At 42.4% G+C, this 12,389-nt stretch overlaps 1 protein-coding gene across 6 annotated transcripts in view; it reads right to left on the bottom strand.

Moving 5' to 3' along the window:
• FAR2 (fatty acyl-CoA reductase 2) overlaps positions 1-12,389 on the bottom strand; it is a 224,550-nt gene that overhangs the window by 169,470 nt on the left and 42,691 nt on the right. The window contains exon 1 of one of the 6 annotated variants that reach the window (XM_034784693.1): positions 5,852-5,874. The exons of the other annotated variants lie outside the window; for them this stretch is intronic. The gene's annotated coding sequence lies outside the window, so the exon portion shown is untranslated. Of the gene's footprint in view, positions 1-5,851; positions 5,875-12,389 lie in introns of those variants that run through there. 6 annotated transcript variants of the gene reach the window in all.

Here is a 12,389-nt window from a genome sequence, read left to right as displayed (position 1 = left end):
ATGTGGACATACTAGATAGATGATAACTATTCCCATAGAGAGAGGGATTGTGACATGGTGCCTCTTTGTATATAGTTGAAACTGGCTTTCTATCATTGGCTTTCTAGCTATTGCATAACAATGCAAGTGTTTCTTCATTGCACTCTTTGCTATCATCCATAGGACTCTTTGAGCACTACTTATTTTCAGTTGTTTCCACCCTTCTACTGAATGTGTGTGTTCTGAGTTGCTTTGTGCCCTGAGATGTATTAGCTTTTTCCTTTCCAGGCTGAACTTCAGTTTCTTACCTGCCCATATTCCTAAACTCTTCTGGGTATCTTTGTGGCAAGTAGATATATTTTAGGTTGTTCATAAAATCCACATCTCAGTATTTCTCTCTGCGTGCACTGATGCTGTATAAGATCCACTTAAAGTAAGTTACAGGCAACAGCAAAGTATAGGACTAGTTATTCTGAAAGGGAAGGGATTCTGCTGATACAGCTTTAACCCACAAGAGCAAAATTATCCAGTTACCAGAACCCCAAAATGAAACTTCGCTGAAACTTCTCACTTTGAATAAGCGACACCCATTTTCTGCAACCACCTCAAAGCATTCCAGTGCTTCCTGTACTATTTTATTTTTAATTAATGATCCCCTCTCCTGTGTAACTACTTTTTTTTTCTGATCCCTTAATACAGATTTGGCTAGATAAACCCCTCAGTTAAAATGTTACCTTCTCATTTTAGGGTTAATGGCCAGATGTACCCTTAAATAAAGAGTCTCCCTCGTCCTCCTTTCTTCTGTCCCCTTCCTTCCTGTTTCCCATTCCCCTTCTGTCTTTCTGTTCCTACCACTTTCCTCCAAATGTGCATCAGAGCAACTCATGGATTACATCCCAATAAATGTTTTGCTCTGCAAATAAACATGACAAGAAACAATGTCCACCACAAAAAGAGGAGCTCAGGTTTTCTGCATTGGCCTAGAGAAAGAAAGTTTGTTGCAAATAATCTGAGAGGTTAGGCTTCCACTTACTTTATGTTTGTTTTCTTGCTTTACCATAAAAGTCTGATACAGTACACAGCTATTAAGAGATCCAATACAAGCTTCAGGGAAGGGCAAATTCTGACTTTCTGCCAGAACTTGAAAAATATTCCAATGACTCATTACTAAAACAACCAAGTTTCTTGTCAGATTTTCTGAGAGGCAGAGAGAAAGAGACTTCTTCTGTTATACTTAAGAATAGAAGACCCTCTTTTTTGTTGTTTTCCCTCCCTTCATCCCTAATTTAAGATTTTCTATTTCAAGTGCAAGGTTTTTCACGTGCCTACAATAAGTGGAATGCTACTCTTTCTTACCCACATGTAAGATTAGTGCCAAGAGATCACATTTTCATTAACACTTCAAAAGAGAAAAGCTAAGTTCAAAAACAAAAATTTCCCATTTCAAGCTGAAAAAAAAATGCTGCAACAGATTAGAAGATTTAAACCATGTAGGCAGACTTAACTTCAGCCAATTTTCCCCCCAGTTATAGAGCAGTCTCATTTTTCCAAGGAGATGAATCAGGATCACTTTTAAAGACACCGGGGTTTGCAGATTTATTGTAACTGATTTACCTGTTGTCCCTGCAGCATTAATCACATGTCCAAACTCCTCATTACTGTAAATCATGCTTATGAACACAGAGATTTCTTGGAGCTTATACAATGCTTGGCATGGAGGGATTTTCCTTGAATGCCTCTTGTTCCAACCTGTTCCTTTAAAAGACCTAATTGCTTTATGTCAAAAGAAACTGTCTGCCTAAAGAAACCTTTATGAGAACTTCAACGAAGTGTAACTTCTGACAACAATCTAACAACAAACAGCCCTCCAAGGGATCCAGCTTGTATTGACATTAGAGCAAGATAAATAATGGATTTTGTTTTGTTTATTGGCAATTCTGAAAACATCAAAAAAGGTTTCATGTTGAACTAAAAATGAAATTTTTCAAAAAAATATGTGAATCAAAGTCAAAAAATTGAGACTTGAATGAAACACTTTGCATGAAATCTAAATAAAAAGTTTGCAGTCAGGATAAAACATTTTGTCAAAAGCAAAGGAGACTAGATTCATAAAATGCCAAGAGGGGAGGAGGACTTCCCTTACCTATCACTGAATGACGACAAGTTGCCAGTATAAATGACAAATAGTTATGGGACCATGGAAAGAGTGAGGGTGACTCTATAATCTGGTGTTTAGGGCACTCATATTGCATGTGGGAGACCCAAATTCAAATCCCTTCTCCACATCAGGGTTAGGAGGAATTGAACCAGGGTCTCCCACATCCCAAGAGGGTACCCTAACTGCTGGGCAAGTCTTCCTCCCCACTGGCATTTTGTGAATCTAGCCCTCCTTTGCTTTTGGAAAAATTTCCACAATCTAAATGAAAAATTTGAGTCAGGACAAAATGAAATGTAATGTTTCAACATTACCAAAATGTGTCAATTTTTCAGTTTGGTTGAAACTATTTGGCAATCATGACATGAATTTGCAAACCATTTTGGCTGATCCCAAACTGCATTTGTATGTGAATAAACTATTTGCCAGCAACGTTTTGCCCAGCGCTAGGTGGCATAGGATTGGGGAGACTGATGCTGAAAGAAATGGGATTTCTATCAAGCCTCTGACAAACACTTGGCCTGGTTCTCTACCACTTTTCACCTTGTGTGGCCATTTACACATGTTCAAAGTGAGCACAAAGAGGATGTCAAATGCAGCCAAATCAGAATGGTAGTCCAATGGTAGTTCTACGGAGCTTCTGCTGGAGGTGAGAATGAGGGACAAAGTCAGTTTATCAGACACCGCAAAATCACTCCCTTTGTCCAGAGACTCTGCTGGCTGATAGACAAAGGGACACAGCCACAGCTCCTCCTGCTCCCTGCCCATTGGTCATGGGAAGGAAACTTGTGACCCTTTGGAGCTCTCTCTTTCCCCATATCCAGAATATTGGTCATGGGGAAGACCCCATGACAGGAAATAGGAACCAGACAGCAAAGTTTAAACAGAAAGAGGCTGAATGTAGACCAGAGTGCCCAGCAAGTGCACATGTCAGAGTGCCCAATGCATTCCATCTCAGCACTTTTACAGAGCAGGAGTCATTAACTAGTGACTAGTTCTTCTTCCTACTGGCGTGTCCCTAACATGAGCACTGAAAGAGTGCCACGCGACGCTGGGAAATGGAGAGTGTCATTGGTCTGGTTGAGCAACCTTGCTTGGGCACCTACCAGATTGTAGTGAGGGGATCCAGCAGTTGCATCCCCATGTGTCTTTAAGTCCCAAAAATCTGAATGGGACCTAGGCATTGTCCCTCTCAGACCCTCTGAGCACAATTACAGAAGAGCTGCACACCACCTGGTACCCACTCCTGAGAGCTAAAACCACACAATCCTCTGCCTAGCCCCAAGAAACAACCGTGACCCCTCACTCTCCTTATACCTTAAACACACCCTCTCCCAGTACAGCATCTGAAGGTGAGAGTTTTCTGGTGTACCTCTTCAAGGGGGCATTCAATATGCATAGCATATATCAGACACACAGACAGTCCCTGCACAAGATTCTAAACCATCATTGCTCTTTATAGATAAAGCACAGAGTACAGATCATAATGAAAACAAACATCCTGATGGCGATGACCCTCACTCTACCTCCCCCTTCCATTGTAAGTCCTTGTTGGATCATCTGAGTTCAGGCAGGCAGAGCTTCCCAGTCTCCCATCAGGCTCCTGCAGCAGCTTTGCTTTGCCTGAGCTGGTGAAAATGGCCAAGGATCCCAAAGAGATCCGCTTTTGTGTGTCCCGGATCAGCTGCCTCCAGGTGATCCCAGACCCCTCACAGGTGACTTCTTTGCCAGGCAACCACTCACTTGACAAACCAGTTCTCCTGGCTGGGAGATGGTCTATGGTCTAGGATGTTTTTATTTGAACAGAGGAACATCCTGATTTAATGACCCTCTATTATCAGACTTATATCAATGGCCCTGGGAATTTCAGTCCAACATGAAGGTAAAAGCACAACAAAGACGACAAAATGCTGTATCATGTTGTGTGTTTTTAATTTAATAACAATTTGAGATTGTCAAATAGCAGGCTCAAATGGAATTATTTAATCAGAGATTATTAATCAAACATTATTACAGCACCATACAGAATAGGGAGAAGATATACCCCCACAGATGGTGAAGAGAAGGTCATTTTGTTCCTTCCTCTTTACCTGGTGGAAAGATGACAGTGTTCATTCCCAATCTAACGTTCCAACCCTCTTTCCTTTAATAGTGTAGGAGACGACAAACTCCTTTTTTTGAGGGAAAATTGCTTTCCCACAATTCATTTCTTTTGTCTTGACATTTTCATTTTACCTAATTGCGTACAAAATTTCTTTTATGGTATCTTTAGGTTACATGATCAATAAACTAAAGGTAATTCTAATCCTGTCATTATTACTGACAAGTGTGACAATCAGCAATTCTTACTGAGTTAAAAAAAAAAAAAAAAACACAAAAAAACCCCCTCGATTTTTCAATGGAAAAAGCTGTTTGCCTGACCTGCTCTATAGAAGATAGAGAAAGAGGTAGCTAGTAGCCAACCCCATGAATGTAGAAAAGTCTTTTTATGATTACCTTTGTCCTCTGTCTTTCCACTGGCTGTCACATTTTTCAGTGCTTTCGGCTGCTCTCTACTTTTCTGCAGGTCTACTTCCCTCCTGCCTAGCATTCTTTCCCTTAAGCTCTGTAATATTGCCCTTTTACAAGGGAATAGAGAAAATAGCTTCCCTTTAGAAGCTCCTGCCAGCAGCTGTATAGAGCCCCAATCAAATGCTGCTTCCTAAGCCATCAGCCTAACCTGAGGACTTTTTTTAAAAAAAAAGAAAGAAAGAATGGATGCAACTTTAACAGCCTAGTAACATGGGAAAGCTGGCTGATGGGATAAAATCCCAACTCTCTAAGATTCTTAGCAAGACCAGGTTTGCCGAGACTAGTGGTATTGTGAAATCTGTAATAAGTACTGGAAGCTAAGCTGCAGGGCTGCTGGAAAGCCAACACCTTCACTGGATATTATTCTAGCCAGACTTTGAATTAAGTGATTCTGAAGCATAGAAATGGATCTTAATACTGACCTCAGCACAGTGTGCAATGAGACTCAGAGTTAAGAAATGGTTCTACGTTACTCCACAGTTTTACTTTGCTTTGTCCTCTCACTTCTTTTTCACAGATGCTCAGTACTTTCTTAACCTTTCCCCACTTATCTATCTAACTCCAATATCTATAAAGGTACCTATCACCAAGGTATCCATGCACCTATGCACTGAAGCCAATAGTTATACCCTAGAAGTATAAATTTACTTCTGTCATTAACAGTCCTAGGACATACCAGTCTATCAAGATTTTAGTGATCACCAATGAGTGACCTCTTCTAATTATGTTCCTTATTATGGATTCATATTTTGAAAAGATATATAAAAAAAGAAATTTACACATTTCTGACTATTCTCCCCCCGTGGTCATCCCTGAAGAGAACTAAAGATTCCCCCATCCCATCTCTCTCCCCTGAACCTCAACTCTACAACCTTTGCCTAGATGCCCTTTATGGATGTATGCAGCTTCCTTTGGAATACAGTCAGCCAATGTATACCTCTACCCCAATATAACGCTGTCCTCGGGAGCCAAAAAAATATTACTGTGTTACAGGTGAAACCACGTTATATCAAACTTGCTTTGATCCGGAGTGCGCAGCCCCGCCCCCCCGGAGCGCTGCTTTACAGCGTTATATCCGAATTCATGTTATATCGGGACGCGTTATATTGGGATAGAGGTGTAGTCATTTCTGGGCATGGCAATTACCTTGTCCAGCGTTATCAAATCACCCACTTCTCACCGATGCAGTTAAATACAGTGCGGCAACGGGAGCTGACACCAGTTTAGAAGTGCTCCAGATTCCTTGTCTGAGGCTGTCAGGCAAGTACTCGAGAGAAATATAGGTAGCTAAAACCAGAAAAAAAAACAACTCAGGAAAGTTAGTTTAGGGGGAAAAATGGACTTCAATCCATTTGGCATGTTCAGACCCACATCTAGTGTTGATGCTAACACTGGATTTTGCAGCATGCTCCCAGTTTGGTCCTGGTGATTCTGAATTGTGCAAAATATTGCATTATTGGTCCTGAAATCACTTTTAAGGCACACAAAAAAGTGTTGCCATGCTACATTACAGCAAGATGATGTTTGACACAATTGGATGAAAGCTTACTATATTACACCAAGAATCATTGTATTACAATGTGTCAGCCAATTTTGTTTTGGACAAAAGGTAGGCAGGTAGCAGGTCTACCCAGGGCCGCCCAGAGGATTCTGGGGACCTGGGGTCTTCGGCGGCAGGGGGTCCCTGCTGCCGAAGACCCGGCACTTCAGCTGCGGGTCCTGGGGCGGAAAGACCCCCTGTCGCAGGTCTTCGGGGCACTTCAGCGGTGGGTCTCGGAGCGGAGGGACCCCCCGCCACTGAATTGCCGCCGAAGACCCGGAGCGGAAGAAGTTCCGGGGGCCCGGACCTCGCAAGAGTTTTCCGGGGCTCCCAGAGCGAGTGAAGGACCCCGCTCCAGGGGCCCCGAAAACTCTCGTGAGGGCCCCTGCGGGGCCCGGGGCCTGGAGCAAATTGCCCCACTTGCACCCCCCCCTCTGGGCGGCCCTGGGTCTACCCACTGCAGATCTAGACCTTTCCAGGTGAAGATGGTTTATTTATACATGGAGGAAAAAACCAAACACCAGACCAAATCAGTGTTACTCAATCAAAACTCTCACAGGAGGAGGACTGTACATTTAGGGCCACACACCCAGGCCTCAGAATGTTCAAGTGTATTTTAAGAGAGTAAAAAGTAGTTTGTTGGCATTCTTTCTTTAGAAAGTATGTGCAGCCACACAAGCTTTGAAGAGTGCATTAAACAGACATTCTTCTGCTTTTCCTTTAAGTTTAGATGTTGACATTTTGGAGGGATTTTTAAAAAACAAAAGATTTCACAACAGCTATTTGTCTTGACACACCGAGGGACAATATTGGTTAACCTGAGACCAGTTCGGACAAGCAGCTTGAATTCCTTGGGCTCCCATAGAAAACTGAATGATTGCACAGAAGTGCTTTGAGCCAGTCCTCCATGTTGTAAGCATGAAAATATTAAGTATTTATGGCATAATCTAGCCAATTTCCAAATGCATTATAATGGGTGAGGTACTGAGTAAGCAAATGTGCATTGTAATTAACCCTCTAACTACAGTGATCAATATTATTGATACTTAAAATATATATATTAATATTTGCATATGCTTCATCCTCTTTCATTACAGAAGCTCAAAGCAGTTTAAGGCTCACAAAATCCATGTAAATATTTAAGGATAATAGCCAATTTTACACTCATGCACAGAGAGGTTAGGTGATTTAGGTGAGGTCATACAGCAAGAAGAAGTATTGCCATAGATATAATCCAGGTGTCCTAACTCTCAGTCACCTCCTCTGGGATGCTTTGGGGGCAGGACAGGTGCTGACTGGGAAAAGGGGGGGGGGAGGAGAAGGGAAGGATCTGCCACTATGTGTTCCCCATTCTTTGTTCCTCCACAGAGAGAAGAGATGCTTGGACCTTGGATCCTATTTGGATGGTGAAGTAGCTTTTGCAGGGTAACAGCACTGTTATTTCATGACTGGAAGAGGTGGATTCCTCACACTTCACCCTGTGATGAGTCCCAGCACCCAAGCCTAGCAAGTCAGGCTGCAGAGAGGATTTGCCTCTTAGAGCATTGCACTGGACAAAAATATTTCCATCATGGAGAAGCAGCATAAAAAATTCTGCAATGCACACGCAAAGTCAATTTCTTTGTTGTTGCCCACCTGCAACAGATAATTTGAAGTGAAAATCCCCCTTTAGCTTCTTAGAGAAAACAAATGGGAGAGTATGACACACAATGGAGTTGCTAAAGACCAAAGAGAACTGTTGAATAGCATCCTAATGGCAATTAATCATAGACAAGATCCTCTCTGGAACAAAAATGAGTGGAAATAGAAGAGCAGCTGAAGCGTATGCAAAGTAGTATAGAGATGGCCTGAATCTTTATTGTGAAACTACAGCCATAGGTGGGTGCACAGGAGAGAATGGGAGTTCCAAAGACGGCTGTAGAATGAGCTCTCAGACTAGACAGAAGCTGCAAAGTCATTGTCTTACAATATTAATGCAAGTCTCACAATGTTAGGGTTTTGTTGTTGTTACTCGTGCTGTCAGTAAAAATAGTTTAGTCATGATAGGTTTCCATCCTGATTGATAATACTATGGATTGCTGGTTGGGCCACACTTCATTCCTTCAGATCTAAGTGTGCCCACCTGAGCCAGTCAACCCTGATTTCCCTTCTCCTTAAACGTGCTAATGCTTCCAGAAAAGGAATATGAGCTTGTGGCCAGGACATGATCAAGGCTGCTTCCCTGAGCAGTGGTGAACATCTGCTTTCTTATCTGTACCATATCTGTTTATCTGTGAAGAGTCATCAGCTGGAAATGAATGAGGGCTAGCCTGATGATTCACAGCTCTAGATAGTTTACACTACTCCATGTTGTGATCTCTGAGCACTCATGAGCACAGCTGTGTTCCCTTATACAGAGCCTGCTCTCTGTACCTAGGACCTGCCTCCTCTCTAGTCCCAACATCAGGTAAATAATCTTAAGGATGAATTCACCAAGAGATATTAGTATATAAAAGGTCTTGTCCAGGAGACAATACTGATTTGCTGCAATTACAGGATGGATAAGAAGCAGGCTATACAGTCTGTTATTCTTATTGTGGAAGAGGAGAAGCTGAAATTTCCACTGCTGCCATGTGCACAGCTAGAACTGAACAGAGCATGTGGTATGTGCATTCTTGTCCCCAAAAATCACACCCTCATTTCCTGGATACAAACCTGATAGCAGGTGTAGAGCGCTCAGCTGGTGGGTTGGTCTGACTGTACAGTGTGTAACTAGGCTCTGAAATTCCATTTCTGCACCTGTTCTATTGGCTTACGTGACACAGCCAGACAGCAAATAAGCTATCCACCTAAGCCCATGCATCAAAAATATTGTTTCTTCAACTGTCTGTATTCTGGCAGACTACCTGGTACTCTTAGGCATTTGATAAGCAAAGGCTAAGTAGATTTCACTGAGCTTAGTGATGGCACAGAAAGATTATCCATAGATCCTGTTACATCCGGTCAGTATCAATTGACAAATAATGCATTTCAGATCTAAAAGAATTCTTCTTATGAAAAAGTAATATAGGACATGATGAATAGTTATTGGAGGGATTTCCTCCAAATGATTTGTCTTATCATTCATGCTTGTAGATTTCAGAGAGGCAGGCTATAAAATGTGAGAAGTGTTTCTAAGTTATAGCAAGGAAAGAGGTTCATACAGAAGTAAAGTATCATACCACCAAGTACTTTATACAGTTGCAGACAGTTTATCATGTTATGGAACAAAACACAATGATAGTAAACTTATATTTTCCTTGTTGTGATGTGGTGGGCAAACCCCATGCTGGATCAGGGTAGGAAGGGATTAACACTATGGTTACTTCTACCTTATGAACTAGGGGTGTGAAATCCCAGCTCACACTGAAATCCTTGCATTAGCTCTCATCAAGACAGTGGGCTAAAAATAGTAGCATAGCCAAGGTTGCACAGGCAGCAGTGAGTGGTGGCACAGGCTAGCTGCATCAAGTACAAATCCATGTTAAATCTGTACATACGTACCCATGATGCCACTGCTGCTGCCTGTGCTACCACAGCTACATTACAATTTTTAATACACTAGCTCAATGAAAACTTGTGTGAGTATGTCTATATGAGCTGGGAATCAGATCTCTTGGTCATAGTGTAGATGTAACCTGTGTTTTGGAAGCTGGTCCACTGCACAACACCTAGAAACAATATCAAGCTGGTGGGAATAAAAAGGGACGAAAGCAGGTTTCAGAATGTGGCTGCCCTTATGGAGGGATTGAAGACAGAGGGGATTTAGGGGGTGGGATCAGCTGCACTTAACTGGAAACTATAAGACCTGTAAAGACTGTGGAGAAGGCTTGGATTGGACTTGATCTCATATTGTCTATGGTCAATGAAGCCAGTCCATGGGCCCTGAGCAGCCCTGAGTGGTGAAAGAATAGGTTAAGGACTATTTAGAAAACCTGGACATGCACAAGTCCATGGGGCCAGATCTAATGCATCCGAGGATGCTGAGGGAGTTGGCTGATGTGATTGCAGAGCCATTGGCCATTATCTTTGAAAACTTGTGGGAATCGGGGGAGGTCCCAGACAATTGAAAAAAGGCAAAGATAGTGCCCATCTTTAAAAAAGGGAAGAAGGAGAATCTGGGGAACTACAAACCGGTCAGCCTCACCTCAGTCCCTGGAAAAGTCATGGAGCAGGTTCTCAAGGAATCCATTTTGAAGCACTTGGAGGAGAGGAAGGTGATCAGGAACAGTCAACATGGATTCACCAAGAGCAAGTCATGCCTGATCAACCTGATTGCCTTCTATGATGAGATAACTGGCTCTGTGGATATGGGGAAAGCAGTGGACATGATATATCTTGACTTAAGCAAAGCTTTTGATGCGGTCTCCCACAGTATTCTTGCCAGCAAGTTAAAAACGTATGGATTGGATGAATGGACTATAAGGTGGATAAAAGCTGGCTAGATCATTGGGCTCAATGAGTAGTGATCAACGGCTTGATGTCTAGTTGGCAACCAGTATCAAGCGGAGTGCCCCAGGGGTCTGTCCTGGGGCTGGTTTTATTCAACATCTTCATTAATGATCTGGATGATAGGATGGATTGCAGCCACAGCAAGTTTGCAGATGACACTAAGCTGGGGGGAGAGGATCCAGAGTGACCTAGACAAATTGGAGGATTGGGCTAAAAGAAATCTGATGAGGTTCAACAAGGAAAAGTGCAGAGTCCTGCACTGCTACAGGCCAGCTAAGTGGCAGTTCTGCAGAAAAGGACCTGGGGATTACAGTGAATGAGCAGCTGGATTTGAGTCAATGGTATGAACCTTGTTGCCAGGAAGGCTAATGGTATATTGGGCTGTATTAGTTGGAGTGTTGCCAGCAGATCCAGGGAAGTGATTATTCCCATATATTCAACACTGGTGAGGTCACATCCAGAGTATTGTGTCCAGTTTTGGGCCCCCCATTACAGAAATGATGTGGACAAATTGGAGAGAGTCCAACTCAGGGCAATGAAAACTATTAGGGGGTTGGGGCACATGGCTTATGAGGAGAGGCTCAGGGAACTGGGCTTATTTAGTTGACAGAAGAGATAAGAGTGAGGCGGGATTTGATAGCAGCCTTCAACTACCTGAAGGGGGGTTCCAAAGAGGATAGAGCTACACTGTTCTCAGTGGTGGTAGATGATAGAACAAGGAGCAATGGTCTCAAGTTACAGTGGGGGAGGTCTAGATTGGATATTGGGAAAAACTATTTCATTAGAAGGGTGGTGAAGCACTGGAATGTGTTACCTAGGGAGGTGGTAGAATCTCCATCCTTAGAGGTTTTTAAGGCCTGGCTTGACAAAACCCTGGCTGGGATGATTTAGTTGCGGTTGGTCCTGGTCCTGTTTTGAGCAGGGGGTTGGACTAGATGACCTCCTGAGGTCTCTTCCAATCCTAATATTCTATGATTCTATGCTGTGAAAACATGACAATTTTTTTTACCTTAAGGTTGCAACTTTAGGCAGGCTAGATTTTTTTTTTTTTTTTAAACTTGGGGGGAAGAGGGAACCAATACTTTCAGGTGTGGTTGGAATATGGCTTCTCATAAAGGAACACTCTACAGAACGGTAACCTTAAAAATTGACCTAACTTGATATCTGTACCTACAATCATGGCTGCAGGCATTGTGTTTCATTCCTCATGATGGATGGACCTCAAAAGGTTCAGTTTGGTTCTGACAGGCACACAAAACTTCCAGATATGCTTATCTCAGCCTGTTTGGTCTCAGGAGATCAGGCTCTCTTGTGAGATTCCCACACTTGCATTTCTTGTCCTGGCCAAATCCAGGAAGTGCAAAGGTACAAAAACATTTTAAAATGATTAAACTAACCAAACTTTTCCACTTTTGAAAAAACGGTTTAGTATGAGCAGAGTTCTAGACAAAGGTTCTGCTCAGTATCTATTTCATTCTATTTCACCTCTAATTTGTTCTCCATTCCACTAAGTATCTGTCAGAGGTATGTCTACGACACCTTATCCCAGTATATAAACACCAAATGGGTTTTTAAACCAATCTTCTTGCCAGGCAAGGAGGAATTGGAAGTAAGATGGAAAAAACTAGCAGGTGTTAAACTTTTACTTTATGCCATAATACAATTTTTATGGTA

Source organism: Trachemys scripta, chromosome 1 (assembly GCF_013100865.1).
Source record: "Trachemys scripta elegans isolate TJP31775 chromosome 1, CAS_Tse_1.0, whole genome shotgun sequence".
Lineage (NCBI taxonomy): Eukaryota > Metazoa > Chordata > Testudines > Emydidae > Trachemys > Trachemys scripta.
Note: the sequence above shows the minus strand (reverse complement) of the source record. Positions and strands in the feature narration are given on the sequence as shown.